At 33.8% G+C, this 15,723-nt stretch overlaps 1 long non-coding RNA gene across 1 annotated transcript in view; it reads left to right on the top strand.

Annotated features, from left to right (window-relative positions):
* LOC134736240 (uncharacterized) overlaps positions 1–14,984 on the top strand; it is a 164,437-nt gene extending 149,453 nt beyond the window's left edge. The window contains exons 3-4 of the long non-coding RNA XR_010120137.1: positions 13,553–13,636; positions 14,883–14,984. This is a non-coding gene — a long non-coding RNA (uncharacterized lncRNA). The remainder of the gene's footprint in view (positions 1–13,552; positions 13,637–14,882) is intronic.
* Positions 14,985–15,723: the final 739 nt, after the last annotated feature.

Below are 15,723 nucleotides of genomic sequence, written 5' to 3'. Positions count from 1 at the left end.
AGACAATGTGGTACATATACATCACGGAATACTATGCAGCCATAAAAAGGAAGGAGATCTTGTCCTTCACAGGGACATGGATGAAATTGGAAGCCATCTTCTTCAGCAAGCTAACACAGGAACAGAAAACCAAACGCTGCATGTTCTCACTCATGAATGGGAATTGAACATTGAGAACACATGGACACAGAGAGGGGAACAGCACACACCAGGGCCTGTTGCCGGGCTAGGGGGTGAGGGGAAGACATTTAGAGGACAGATCAATAGGTGCAGCAAACCACCATGGAACACCTATACCTATGTAACAAACCTGCACGTGTATCCCATTTTTTAGAATAAATTAAAAATATATATACACTTTTAAGCTGTTGAAGCATATCATCAAATATTATTCTCCTTCACAATGTAGTATTAATTTCTTCCCTCTCATCCTTGGCTATTGCTTTTGCTGATTATATATATATATATATATATATATATATAAGCAAGTGATATATTGTTGGCATTTTGCTCTGGAGATAATTATATTTTACAGAAATTAAAAACAAAATGCATCATATATTTACTCTGACTTTGCAAAGACTAAATTCTTCATTTCTTGTGTAGATCAAAATTTCTTGCTGGTATCATACTCCAGCCTGAAAGACTTTCTTTGATATTTTTTTGTAATGCAGGTCTGCTGTTAATGAATTATCTCAAGTTTTGTTTGTTTATAAAAATATTTATTTTACCTTCAGTTTGTCTTTACATAAAAGAAGTTCAGAAGCATCATGGTTCCAGGGATGGTTAAACCGGTGATTCAACAGCACCATTCAGCATTCAGTTTTTTAAAATATTTATTCTCTGCCACCCTAGGAATGTTGGCTCTTGTCTTAACCTTCATAACCACAGTATGACTGGATCAGCCCCAAGAATCTTATAGTTTGGTGCATGAACGCCTGAAAAGAGAATGCCTCTTTGTTCTTCTCCCAGAACACAAAGAGCATGTTTTCCCCATTGCCCATTGGCTTGAATAATATTACATACATACTTTTAAAATACTCTTTAACAAGGAGATTGCTACTAACATTTTCCCCGAAGGTTGTACAGAGGCCCAGATCCTCCTAACATAGAAGACTGCTCCGATACAATTGCAGTTCTGTAAGTGTAGGAATTGACTGTTGGGTAGACAACCAAGAGAGGTAGCCTAGACCTGCTCTCACTTTTATTATTTCAACTTGGTAAGAAATAGATGTTGTCAAATGTGTTGGTTTTTCATTTCATAAAATGAGAATTATGACAGGAAATTGACCTTAAGCCATTTTTTTCTTCAGTCATTTAAGGAAGTTATTTCTTCCACATATCAATGATGTGTTTAGGCACTGGCACACAATGTCTCACATACATCTGGAAAGGTTTTCTGAGATGCCTTCCCTCAAGAAGCCACAGGAAAACAAGTAAAAGATGCCATCTCTAGTTACTTACTGTGTTTAATTTACATGTCTTAACTCATATTTAAACATCATAGAGTCATAAACCATTGCATGAGATTAAAATAAAACTTTCTTCTTACTTTCCATTTAGTTACTTAGTGTACTCATCAAGTGCATACACAGCTTCTGGCAAACATGTTCTCAGAAAAGGAATTTACCACAGTCTGAGGAAATCAGTTTAAATCATAAGGTTTCTTACAGTAAGCCATGTTTTTTCTCTAGAGATAGTTTCAAGCTGCATGTGTCACTTCTGCCCTCTGGCTGCAGTGGTGTGCTGGAGCTGGGCTTGATGGGTTTGAAAGACAATTGCGTGTATCTCTTCTCAGCTCTACATTCAATGGCTTCACATTGGTAGCCTGAAATTAACTGTGGTGGAAACATTTACACTACAAAAATCAGCAAATACCACAAATCAGGATTTTTACTTCAAAAAATTAGTTTACCAACATATCACTGCCTCTGGGGTAACATACATTAAACTCTACCTTTCACAAAAATTACTAAAATATTTTAGAATAGCTATTATTTCCCTCTAGCCCCTCCACTACCTTCCTATCTCTTCTTTTTTGTGTTAAACATCCTTGTTCAACTGTTTTTTCTAAACATATTGTTTTGTGTATTTTCATCACGTTAGTCTTACAGGAAAACAAAACAAAAGAAAGCACTAATATGTTAATAACTCTATTAAAATGTAATATCTAAAACTCTCCAATGTTCTTTGGATGTCCCTTGTGCACAGGTACCATCATACTATTATTCTTATTTTTTTACTTATATAAAATAAAATAACTTGTTTTGTAGATACTTGGTTATACTAGTTCATGTTAAACTTACAGTTTTAGCTTCTTGAAGAATATGAACTATTCTCTGTATTTATACCACACATTTAGGCCAGTGGGTGGCAAGCTGCTTTCTGTAAAAGGCCACATAATAGTTATTGCAGGCTTTGGGCATATGGTGTTTGTTGCAGCTACTAACAATGCAGTTGTAGCACAAAAACAGCCAAAGATAATATATGAATGGACAGGCAGGATTGTGTCTCAATAAAACTTTATTTATAAAAATAGATGGCAGCAAGACATGACTTGAGGACTATAGTTTGCACACCTCTTATTTTGTCCAACAGAGTTAGGCAAGAACGGCAGTATTTGTATTAAAAATCAATGCAATAAGGTGTATAACCCTCTTTAGGTTAAGTGCTCTTAATCTGAGTTCCATTAATTGTAGATAGATTTCACTGGGTCTGTGAACCCTGAAGTTTCTATGTAAAATGTTTTGGGCATGTATATTTATGAAGAAGAGGATACATAACTGAAATCAGATTCTCAAAGCAGCCAATAACCTACTTCTTACCCACACCCTCAAAGACGTGGCTGAACCTCTGCCTTGGATGACTATAATAATGTAAGAGTAGTTACGACGTCCAAGCTTTGGGAGCAATTGTCAGTAGTAATTAGCAAACACAGGGAAATAGCAGCAAAGACACATAGAATAACAATATAATCAACAAAACCTATATTAAAATAAACGTGTCATAAAAACACATTAAAATAAAATTCTGGATGGCTCTGATTTTTCTTTTCCTTTTTCTATTTTATTTATTTTATTTTATTTTATTATTTTATTTTATTTTTATTTTTTTGAGACAGAATCTCACTCTGTCACCTAGGCTGGAGTGCAGTGTCACCATCTCAGCTCACTGCAAACTCCACCTCCCTGGTTCAAGTGATTCTCCTGCCGCAGCCTCGTGAGTAGCTGGGATTATAGGCATGCACCAGCATATGCGGCAAATTTTTATATTTTTAGTAGAGACAAGTTTTCAACTATGTTGCCTAAGGTGGTCTCAAACTTTTGGCCTCAAGTGATCCGCTTACCTTGGCCTCCCCAAATCCTGGAATTACAAACAAAAGCCGCCACACTGGGCCCTGTGACTGCTTTTGATGGTAATATCTACCTAGGAACAATAAAGCAAGTAGGTGTGTTCAACAGGAAAATAGTAAGAGCTGGTTATGAGCCAGGATCCATTCTGTGGTACAGAATTAGAAAAATGGTATACAGAAGATCAAAGATACATAAACTGAAACAACATGGATTGTCACTGATCACTCATTACACACACGACTCTTTTCTGTCAAATCCATATACATTTTTTTTAAGTTGATTTACTTTTCATTATCACCAGGAGCTGGCAATTCTAAATAAGATCAGCAATAAAATACTCATTCCCCAAAAATCTTTTATTTTTTTCAATCAGTGGAAACATTTTTATTTATTTATTTGCATCAATAATAGAGACCAGTTTAATTCCACATTGTATATATGGTATGTTAATTGAACACAAGGTTTTCGAATTCATTTACATATATGTTTTCTATAGGTCATAATGTAGACAAATATATCTTGTTTGACAAAGGCTGTACACTGTTAGAAGTCAGCTACGGAGCTATATAAATACTAAAATATAAAACAAAAATGGAAATTATATCTATCTCTCTAATCACAAAGATATATTACTATGAAATTGTTGGCAGCCAAATTCTTAACTTTGATGAGTGTCAGGGCACACACAATATCTAATAGCTGGTGTTTTAATAAAAATATTTAATAATAATAATATTACATAGCCTTCTGCAATGTAATACTATTCATTTTTAAGACTTCAAAGTCAATGTCTAAAGAAAAAAAATACCTATTCTTAATAAATTTTCCACTCTGTAGCCAGTGGCAATTATTCAATATCCTATTGAAAATTTATTGTTCTCGTAAAATATTTGTTTTTTCTGCCCCTTATTCTTTGATTTTTTTATTGCTATCTGCTTAGAGAAACAAAAGCACTATGACAATAAAAATATTCATTTTTTTAATTTGTATTTTTTTGTTAGTGTTAAAATCTAGCATAAAATTGTAATTTCTGACATTGCTTGGGGGTTTTATCTTCAGTCATGAAATCTACAAAAACAGATGGCAATACAAATGACCAAATATTCTTTCAGATTCTGGATAATTCAAAAGTTTGTGTGTCTGTAAATGTAAAATATCCATAACCACTTTTACACACAGTCCTTACCAAATATAAATGTTTGTAGTGAAGGCTACGTGAAGTCAAGTGGCCAAACATGTTTAATCCTGTTATGATCCAAGTATGAAAATGAATGACTAAACTAATTTGATTTCTTTGTTTTTATTCATCTGTAGTATGTCTATGAAAAGTACTATATTTTCTTTTAAAGAAACGTAGTCTCCACACTTGGGGAAAGAAGTGTTGAATATATATATGCACACCAAAAAGCATTTTATCTGACCTAATAACCTCCGAAAACAGCACTGGCAAATAAAAGTTATGGCACAGTTGTAGGAATTTTTCCACATTGTTTTAGGCGAATGGAGAGTACCGAAGAAATGCTTCAGATAAACACATGTGCTATATGTGAATACGTACCCTCCCAGTAACTGGAAGGAAAGTTTTAATTCCCACTACATAATGGCCCATTTGCCTCGAGTGTTTCAGAATGGTTCAATAATCACTAGCCATGTGTGTAGTTTGTTGAATTATTTAAGCTTATTTCCAGGGGGAAAAAAGACAGGGAGGAAAGCAACTGACTCAATGCAAATGAAAAGCTTTTGAAGCTCCCTATGGTGAAGATGTGATTACAGTCAGACAGTTAATAACCTAGACTTAGAAAAATCTGAAGGTTTTAAAACTGTCTGGCCAGTCAGTAAATGAGGTTTTTCCACACTATCGACCAACTGCCATGCGTTGTAATGGTTTCAGATCTGTTTGGATTTGGAGTGGACCCACAAATGAAGCAAGAATACCACCCCTGTACTTTTGATGATTAAGAAAAGTAGTTTGTAAACCTCCACAGTTTTCCTTTAGATTTGGGATTGAGTCTTTAGTGCAAACAGCTTATAGAGCCATGTACAGTGAGCACTGCTCTCTGAAAAACAAGGAGATAGAACTTGAATTGTTAATTTGCAAAGTACCTATATTTTGGGGTGCGGTGTCTCCTCTTAAACTAACCACTGTTCCTCTACCATGGATATTCAATTCATTTGTATAAATGGAGAAAACTGCTGCTGCTAGACGAATTTCTGGGCAGCAGTATTCTTTCCGGATATTAGATCAAATTAAAATAGGAATTGGAAGACCTAAAAATTTATTTTAATAAAAATTAAAATACTTATCAAATAGGAATATAAAGTTGGAGACCTAAGATTTTATTTTAACCGCTACCAATAATCCATTTGATACATGTATGAAAAATATAATTTTATTCTTGTAAATGTTCATCGAATATCTGTGTGGTACAAAATTCTCATCTACAAATCTCTTTGCAGAAATGATAGAAGGATACTTTTTAAGAGTTTCATGAAGATTCTTTGTAATTAGACAAGTGTTAGATATTTGATTCAGGTGAAACTTTTATATCGTTTATGCAATAGTCATGAGAAGTTTGAACTTGCTTTGAAAACATGAAAGTAATGGCAAGTGTTTTTTCTGATTTGAATAAAAACAACTCAAAATCTGTTATGAGCTCTGTGGACAAAATGTTCTCTTTAGACACAAAATTTAGTTTAAGTGTTTTCTGCTTCCCTAAAATTTTAAGTGTTGGTTATTTTATTGTTGTCTAGGAGTATGAGACAAGAAACATTTTTTAAATATTTTACCTTATAAGGGATTTTGATGCCCTTCTGTAATAATTTTCTTATTAGAATTGTTTTAGTTATTAAAACTACCCAGGATTTGTCCTCAGGGCCAACAGGAGCTTGTTATGCAGCTGCAGTAACCTGGTGTGTTTGTGTGTGTGCGTGTGTGTTTGTGTGTGTGTGTTTGTGTGTGTGTGTGGTTGTGTGTGTGTGTGTATGTGTGTCTTTCATTAAAAAAAAAAGTAGAGGCAAAAGGGATATTAATGTTTCTGATCATCTGAGGGAAATGTCTTACCTCCAGACCTAAGCACTGAAATTTCTTCTGCATCAGCAAAGGTGTATGATTTAGGTAGTTTATATTCATCCACACAGAAACTTTTTTTTATTCAATTCTCTTTTAAACCTGTAAAATCCCATAAATCATGAAAAATATCCTTAAAGTAGAAGATGATCCATTGTACAGCAAATGTAGTATTATAAATTATTCTATCTCATAATCCCCCAACCAGATTAATTAACAGTAAGATGCTTATCTTGGGGGGAAGAAAGACCCACCTACCCTTTCAAAACTCTTTTGTTATAGCTCAATTATTGAGAGAGTTTACACTTCTGAATTTCATCAGCAGTTTTTGCTCTATGCTGCACTACAGAATGAAATACCCGAGTTTCTCATTATGAATGAAGATGACTTTTTGTCAAATAAGACATAAATTGGTTACTTTTCTTATTTATTTATTTTTGTTTTTGCCCTGAAAAAAAAATTGTGTAAAGAACAGAGAAAAAAGTAAGAATGTAATAACATTGGGAATTATGTGAAGCTTGATTGATCTTACATTCAAAATGCTAGAATTAAATTTTTAATTAAATTATTTTTTCTTGAGAAACCACACAAAAAGAAAACATTTGTGTGTTATCTGGAAAAATTTAGACATAGTAATATTAGTTACAAAAAAACATTTTGTTTTGCAAACTTAAAAATATAATTTTATCTTCACAATATATGGTGAATTCTACTCCCTATTTTTAACATTTGGTTTTAAACCATCAAGTTTTATATCAGGAGTCGAACTGTTTAATTGGCATAAAAGCTCAAATTGTTCAATTTGGCATAGCTACTATTTCATTTTAGAAACTACCACGTAAATAGCCTTTCCTTCTCCAAGATTACCAATATTTGATCTATATTTACACAAGTAAACTAAAGAAAGAGATCATTCACACAATTATACAGTCGCATTCTGTTCCAAAGTAATAAAATATTCCAAAGCAAACAGGCAACAGCCTCCATACTCACAAATGGAAAATAAACCCTCCCTCCATACAAATCAAAGGTCTACATTAAGGAGAGTCATTGGATAAAAATGTATTTCCCTACATGACTGCAAGGGAAAACATTAAAATATGTGGAAGAAGTCAGGATTTAGCTTTGGAAAAACCTAAGTGAAAACTTTAAAAATAAAATTGTGTTGTTGTCATTTGTGAGGTATTTGTTTCTATTTTATATATACTTAAGTCAGCTGGATGTGATAATTTCTCAGGAAAACAAAAATGTAGAGAATAAAAAATTTAGTCTAACATTATCATATAAACTGTTTTCTGATAATATCCAAATTAGTGAATTGGCTACCTTTAAAAGAAAGCCACAAGTTTCAAAGTTTTATCAGCCTACATGTGGATATAGCAAAATAAGGGTACTTTAAAAATGATATAAGCTAAAAATGATTAAACTAAACATACAGACTATATAATACAGAGTGTTTTCTTCTCTATGTCAGATTTTGGCACAAATATAACGTGTTTTCTAAAGGATGATATGTGTTTATTTGTGATATGTTTGTTGAAAAATTTGCATGAATGATATAAACTACTATATGTTATAGATACTATATGTTAAGAATAATCCTTCAGCAAAATTGGGTAAGGCAAATATAAGCTGTAGCCAAAAAAAGAAAATACAAGAAACATTACCAATACAATTATTACATATTATATACTGAAGGGAATAAAAAATTAAATAATCTTATTGCTATATATTTAATATGTGGACAGAACCCTTCTACTTATTTTCAGTGAGCATTCAACTTTAATATACTATGTGAGTAGAATTAAACCCAAATCCAAAACCCAGTCACTCTTTTGCCTTGACTATTTTCACAATAAAAGAAAGGAATGAAAACAATACTTTAGAAATGATTCCAAAAAGTACTATAATTTGGAAATGAATAACAGACTTGCATTTCAGATTTTAAAGTTGCATTTCCCCAGTAGGACAACAAATTCTGTGTAGAAGGTGGATTGCTGACAAAAATCAGCTTCAGCACATTCAGAAATTGCATGTGATCAAAAAACAAAACGAAACTATGTCTACTTAACTTGGCATCCTATTGGTGTGAAAACTGAAGTAGGAAGGAGAGAGTGGAGGGTTCTAATTGATTCCTAGAATACAGAGAGTTAAAAAGGTTGGTGTTCAGAGTATTCAGAAATATGCACACTGTATCCTAAACCAGTGAAAGAAATAAGTCTGGGCAATACTAGCTCAAGGCTTTTTGTTGTTGTTGTTGTTTGTTTTTGTGGGGTGAAAACAGTAACTTCTATATTTGAAAAAATTAAGCATTTCAGAATCATACATGCTTGGGTATTAAAATGGATTATTTGCCTTGTTCATTTGGGAAAGTCCCTATCAATAACAGGTGTGGCTCAATCACATCTCATTAAAAGACTAGATTGTTCCATTAATAAAGAAAAGAAGAAGCTAGAACTGTAAATCAACAGGGACTCCTAGTGAGTTATATATTAAGCAGTAATTAAATAATAGTTCATGTTGCTTTCTTTCACTGGGAATTACATCCTTTTCACCTCCTCTCTGCTAAAGCAGAGACATCCATTACGATGAGTAGCTTCAACACTTGTCAGATCGAATCAGCTCCAAACAGTTGAAGGCCAACTGACGTGTACTCTCTTAAAGCAGGGTTTCTTCTCCCCCCAAAGCCCACTGTCCTTTCACGTGCATGCAACAGTCAAAAGGGATCACATCACCTAATGAAGAAAAACAGAAGCATATGGTTGGAAGGGGCCTCAGCAGGAGATGGCTGAAATGCCAAGGCTTGCACATAAACAAAATATATGCAAAAATGTGTGCTCAGAGAACCTGTCAGCCACAGCTTCAGGAAATAATAAGCCTGCAAAGGAAGATAGAGTTGTACTGTGACCACAGTTACCTAGGAGTTTGTATTTTTAGTTTAATTTTTTATTACTCTATAAAGTGGTGCACCAGAGCAGGCTAGTCCCAGGTAGTTAATTATGCATAAGCAGTTGCAAAGTTCGATTTTGCTGTATAATATTGAGCCACATATTCTTCACAGTATATTTTGCTCATACCTACTGCAGACTTCCACATGACAGCTGAATTGCAAACTGTAAGTGACTTCATCGCTGCCTTCCTTTTCGCACCCCATCGCTATGCAGGGTGAATGTTGAACTAAGTTCATGAATGCACCCTGTCTTTGTAACTGAAACCTAAGGGCTCATCTTTCCAGAGGTGTATTAATTAATATTTTAGAGGTGCATTGGGCACATTCCCTCTTACTGTTTCTTTCAAATTTGCCTCTGTGCAGAATTAGCGTCTTTATCAAAGCCTTTTCTTCCAGTAATGGCTCTGATCATGAGAATATGGCTGTCCTGATGCACAGAATCTTTATTATTTCTTAGTGAAAATGCACATTATCCCTGCTTTTGACTTGTCAGCTTTTATGTTGGGACAGCCTTAGTGTTATCATTTTGTATAATCAGTTTGACTGGAACTTTTAAACTTGTGTGTCCCTTTGCTGTGAATATTTTAATATTTTGTAATGATATTGTTAGAATTGGGAGATTTGTAATGACAGAACTTGAAGATGAACCCTGTGTGATTTCTAAAATATGACTACAAGCATTTTACATACCAGTGTTGACAACAGACAAAACAAGCTATTGTTCTAAAAATCAAAAAGTGACGTGGGCTCTCCTGTGGATGACTGCAGTTCTGAAAAAAATATTATCTTCAAGTTAAATAAAAATGCTTTCATTTGAGTTTTAACCTTCAATTGCATAAATAAGATCTTTGTTCCATTTAAATATTTTGCATTTTATATGAGGAATAATCATATTTCTAACATTATATTAAAAATGCTTTTTTTAACCTCTAACCATCTGTTCTCAATGGCACCATTTTAACCTAAGAGTAAACATATTTATATATTCATTTATTTTATTTAGGGGATAATATGAAAATGAGTTATCTACTTTTAATTCTTAAAAAGAATTCTGTATTGAAAAGTGCCTGAAATTATGGGACTGTCTTTGCAATTTAGCACCTGTTTGAAATTAGGAATGCAGTTAGTTTACAACAAAATATTGGTGCAATGAAGTTTGGTTTCTTAATGCTTCAACTGCTTCATATACATTTATTGATCTGTTTGCTCCATTGTACAAGTATAAATGAATAAATGGCATTTGTGAGCAATTTTCTTTTCTTTGGAAGTGATATGAAGACACTTCGCTAGGCATTAACAAAATGAGAATAGTAGGGCTTCTGTATTAATCTTTACTTTGAGCTAGCCTTTTCTGATGGATATTCTTACTGTTGACAGCAACATGGGGTAAAAAATACATTCATGGATCATTTTGAAAAGGCTTATTTTGTTCTTTCCTTCTTGTCATTTCATCCCAAAATTTCCACTTCGCGTAACTAAAGAAATCAGAAAATACAACTCGGGAACTTGCATCCTAATGAAACAGAGACTCCAAACTAACACTGACTGAATCAAAAGGATGTCAGAGCTCCAACAGGTGGCTAGTTATTGGAGTCTGTTCAGGAACAACTAATTGAGCCTCAATCCCAGTAAGTGAGGCCATGCCTTACCATGCATTTTCTTCTCTATAGACAGGTATAAAGAATTGGATTGAGATATTTCTCAGAATCACTTTTTCTTTTGGCTATGATTTTTTAGGTGGATCTAAAACAGCTCTGCTTGGCCCAGGATTGTCCCAAAAGTCCTTTTAGCTACTTTATTACAGGCAATGGGAGAGTCCGAGCAAGCAACTTCAGGCAAAATGTTGACTCCTCGTGATGTGCCTTTGATTCCAGTGCAAAGGTGCTCTCAGCATTCTGTTACGCCCTTGATTCACCTCCTGATGCTCAGTGTGTTAGCAAAAGCTTGGCCCTGAAGTGCTTTTTTTTTTTTTTTTTTTTTTTTTTCCTGAAGTACAGCCTTTCAGACACTTCTGGCAATTTGGTTTTAAAATGTGAAATAAAGAGACTAGGTCCTTAGTGCCAGGGGGAAAAGCTGCGCTACACAATTACTAGAATAATTCAGAAAAGAAGAAAAAAAAGAAAAAAATTTGCCTGAATACTGTGGTCATTATGTATTCTGGTTGGAAAAGACCTTACTCGGCAAATATTTTGCAAGAGAAAATAAATATTTCTGTGCAGTCTCTAGGATAGTTTTGAGTGGTTGCTTATTTTCTCCTATAACCCTTTGAAAAAGTCTCCAAGAATAAAGTAAAGCAGGTATCTAATATCTTAACACAATTAAAAGCAAGCAAGACTATTGCATATGTTGACAAATATAATCAATTTCTTAAAGCTTTTATTATTAGCCTCTTAGAGCATTTAAAAATTATTCTCAGTTATCAAGATCACAAGCAATTTGTAACAAATAATTTAATTCAGACTTTACTAGACAGAATATTTGAAAGAACTGACAAAATTTTATACAGAAAAATATTTATGGCCCTGAGAATTTTGAATTAAAGTGGAATAATTGCTACTTCATAAACATGCAGTTCTTCCTTTTTAGTTATAAGTATTTACATTTAAAGAAGTATGGTTGGTGTTATAAAATATTTTACATGTTAAATGTATATTGAGAACAAAGATAGGATGATTTTAAGGAGTACATTATTTAAATATAAACTTACATTTTCAACCTCATCAAAGGTAATGTGAGTGCAAATTAAACCTATCTTTTTTCTTATATTACTAGGATTGTACTATATCCTATGGAATTTGCAAACACTGAATATTTTCATATCTTATTTGATCTCGTGAAAATGAAAAGACTACTAATATCTAACTAGAGGCAAGTGGCAGAATCCAGCTGAACATATTTCATCGATTCCACAAAATTAAGGACTTTTCTATTGACCAAGAAACGATGTCTCATATTTAGCTGTCGGCAGAAATCATTTCTCTTCTCAAAATTATATTCTACCAAAGGCAACTCTTACCATGGTGTTCCAGTGCAGACACTTATCTTAGAACATAGAAAGACACATTGGATCTGTGAATGGAATCTTTTTCACCTGGAAAAACTGCAACCTGTAGAGGGTTTTTACTTTGTTTGTTTGTTTTACTTTTAAGTTATAAATGAAATAATGAGGAAAAAAAGCAAAGCATGTAGAAGAGATGGAAAATATAAAACAGTGTGCCTGTAGGAGAATAGCAGAACTGGGTAAATTAGAAATTGAACAAGCACATTGATGATGTTTGGTATGACTGGATTGTTGAAGCACCTCCGATAATATCCATTTGACTTTTGGAACATTTAGACCTTTCTTTGAATTATTTTTAAACAGGACAAAGAAAAAATAGCTACTGAAAGCCCTCTCTTGCCTTCCCTAGTCCCTTTGATATTCCTAGAAGCTAACCAAGCTTGCTTTTAAATATCGTGTTTTACTAACATCAGTGCACCCTGCTGCTCCCTAATGAGCTATTTATTTTAGTGTTGAAAGTTTGTGTAAAGGCTTTAATGTCTAAAGTATGAAAATACAAAATGCATCTGAACCTGTGGATCAGATCCCAATAAGCAAAAAGAGGAAACCAAATAGTACGTATCCTTTAAGAACGTGTTGTTTGAATACAAAATCAGAATAAACATCATTATTTGATTCATGGAGTCATTCAATATATTTTTATATGAAAGTGCCGAAGCTGCATGTATAAACGTGTTCAAGTACAAAAACGCAAAGACCACGTGGTATCAGAAACAATATGAGACATGGAATTTTACTTTGCATTTTAGCAGCAGTGTCAAAACATTTAGGGCTTCATGTATTTTTAAACATAGGTGTTTTAACAGTGACGAATTTGCAAAGCTCTAAATATTAGCTCCTGGAGGTTATGCTTTTTATATTCACTAATAGCATATATTATTTGACTAATTGACAGATATTTCAGCTAAGAGAGCCAAAGTTAAATATTGTTTTGACGGAGCAGCTCCAAGGATTGACAGTTTGGCACTGCCTTTCAAAGGCTTGGCATGTAGCTTTCAAAACAAACTAAATCACCCACATAATCAATAATACTGTAATAATAATAATAATAAATGGCCCTCGTACAATTAATTTTCTGTATGAATTGTGATTTCACACCCCCTACTCATTGTCTTTGACAGGTAAATGGTTGAAGACAGAAGACATATTATAGATTTTATATCCAGCCCATGAGGATTTTGACTGATTCCATTGAGCAGGCTCAGGTCAGCTAAGTCCTTTCCTTCAAAGCATCATGGGTGTCTCCGAGCATCATTGCAAGCTTGTCCTGGCAGTAAGCCAGGCTTCAAAAGCCTTTCACTGCAGTCACTGACTCACTAATGGGCAACTGCAGGCTTTCCGATTTTCCTTTCGTTTCATGTGTTCATTTGACATAAATTTAATTAAACCAAATCTGGTGTTAAAGCAAGACGAGATAAAAGTGATATGTTTCAAATTAAAGAACTGTGAAAGATACAGGAAATAGAATTATGCTTTTTTTAAAAAAAAAATCTGTTTCTGTAAAATATTGTCAGTTTTTGTAAGCTCATGACTTAAAGTTGGCCAAAAAAAAAAAAAAAAAAAAGATACCGGTATGCATTATTAAGAATAATGTGTATCCAGGGTTAGATGAAGGTCTTGGCCCTATATTCTCTGTAGTAAAACCTTTCATAGAATTCTTATTTTTTCTTTCATTCTCACACTTCAGGTAGTCACCTCTTCACAGGATATAAGACAAGTCTGCCCTTCTGCTGGCTACATAGCTATAGTTGTTAGATAGCTCAAAAGCACACAACAGCAGAAACATGAAAAGATCATATATTAAATATAAAAAAATCATCATTTTTCAAAGATCTCTTTTGGTTTTTACTTAAGGCTAAAGAGGAGATTGTGAGAGTGAAAAAGATCACGTTGCTTAAAAAGCTCCATTTAATTGCTTTGAATGTTGCTTTAGGAAACATCCAAGTTTCTCCTTTTTTAAAAAATCTCTTCTTGCCCATTAAAAGAAATCTTGGACTAGAAATACACTACATGAACTAAAAGCAGTTTTGCAATCTTCTTCAAGAATGCTCAGACTGATCCTCTTCCTTTCTGCAGCTGAAATGCTGCCACTTCCTAGGACCACACTCTAAGTCGCTGGATGTAAAATGATTACTCTGAGCACATACACACCAACCAGCAAGTGATTGCAGTGTCCTGTGGATAAGAATCAGAAAAACCAAAAGAAATGAGCTGGCAAGTTAATGTAGTAGAAGGGAGATTCCTCAGAGCATGAAACTATGTGTGTCATATTGACCCTCTACTTTTGTTGCACCCTAACTTTTGATGGCCAACTTCTTCCCTTGCAAACAGAACTCAGGTGCCTTCTTCATACTCCCCTGACTTGATTCTACTTTCTGCAGAATCCATTAGGGCTAAAACTCTCAGGGTTTACAATAATCAAATGCATCTGTGACTTCTTTCATTTAACAGGTGAAAAACTGAAGGGCCAAGACAAATTAAGTGACTTGTCCAGGATCACACAAGCAGTTATTAGCTCTACTGAGAAAAAAATACACATCTCTTGACGCCCAGATGAGTGTTTTGTTTTTGTTATTTAGCACTTCGAGTGCTTTTGTACAACATACCATTTGTATTCTTTGAAACAAACTCTTCGGATATTTCCAGGTGTTTTGAACATTTCTGGCCTGAGAGAAAGTATACCTAATGGTGTAAGTAGATGTAAGTCTACGTAAAATTCTCCAAAGTTTCGAATGCTGCTCTTCCTTTAGTAACTACTTAAAAATGTTAATGGTCTATCAGTCTTTTGGTTTGGAGAATTGCTTATGGGACCACTTTTAGGTTATGACAGGGAGAAGACATTACACATGAAAGCCATCCGACTGTCTAATATTACAGAATAAGCCTGCATTTCACCAGCATCCGCTCAGAGTGATAGCCCTGAATACAATGGGTATTTAATGTTCCTTAAGAATTTTCACTTGAAATGTTACTCTGAATCCAAATGATCATCAAAATGGAAAAGATAGAGATTGTTATATTTCCTGTTAGACATAAAGCCTTAAATAAACCTTCTGATTCTTTTATGCATGAACCTAAATTTACTTACAGAGTTATTACGTACTTTCTATACCTAATTATCTGTCTATCTGTATACACATTTCTAATATAGACTCAGGTTTTAATGAAGACTGTTTTAAAATGCTTAGTGAGACTTTGTCAAGGTTCACATTGATAGCCTGTGTTAACATGGCTTTATCAGTGTTTGTTCAATCTACTGAGTTTATTTATTCAGCAAATATTTATCAGAAAA

Source organism: Symphalangus syndactylus, chromosome 3, assembly GCF_028878055.3.
Source record: "Symphalangus syndactylus isolate Jambi chromosome 3, NHGRI_mSymSyn1-v2.1_pri, whole genome shotgun sequence".
Taxonomy (NCBI): Eukaryota; Metazoa; Chordata; class Mammalia; order Primates; family Hylobatidae; genus Symphalangus; species Symphalangus syndactylus.
Note: the sequence above shows the minus strand (reverse complement) of the source record. Positions and strands in the feature narration are given on the sequence as shown.